Raw genomic sequence first — 703 nt, forward strand, 5'->3', positions numbered from 1 at the left:
CTTTTAGCTCCTTTATCGAAAATCAGGTGTTCATAGGTTTGTGGGTTAAAGTCAGGGTCTTCTATTTGATTCCATTGGTCGACTTCTCTTTTTTTATGCCAATACCAAGCTGTTTTAAGATGTCTATTTTACTGTGTCTTCCTATGGGATACTATCACCACCACTTATCAGGCATTTGGACTGGGTCTGAAAAATAGTATGTCATGGAACTTTTAATTTTTAATAACAAGATGAGACAATTCTCATAATCTTTTTTTTCTGCAGAAATGTGTAATATGGACACAAATTTGCAGAGATTTCTTGTAAGAACACATTGATCGAGACTTATCTTGCATGTTATTACATAGAAATATTGTGATTATGTATGTGAAAGTGCCTTATAAGGTTTAAATAATTTTATTTTCTTATTAAAATAAAAGAGCAATCTTCTTTAAAATCTCTCACCTTTTTTATTACTTTTTTGGATTCTTTTTATCAATGCTTAGGATTCTGTCTTTATGGCATAGTCTTCTGATATTTCAAGTCCCACTCCTAATGACACACCTCCTCAACAAGGCCACAGCCATATTTAACTCAGCTCCAACCAAATCTGGATGGACTGCTTCCTTCGTTCTTTTGTTCCTTCGTTCCTTGCTTCCTTTCTTCCTTCCTTCAATTTTCTTTCTTTCTCTCTCCTTTCTCTTCCTCCTCCTCCTCCTCCTCC

The sequence above is a fragment of the Microtus ochrogaster genome, unplaced genomic scaffold (genome assembly GCF_000317375.1).
Source record: "Microtus ochrogaster isolate Prairie Vole_2 unplaced genomic scaffold, MicOch1.0 UNK6, whole genome shotgun sequence".
Taxonomy (NCBI): domain Eukaryota; kingdom Metazoa; phylum Chordata; class Mammalia; order Rodentia; family Cricetidae; genus Microtus; species Microtus ochrogaster.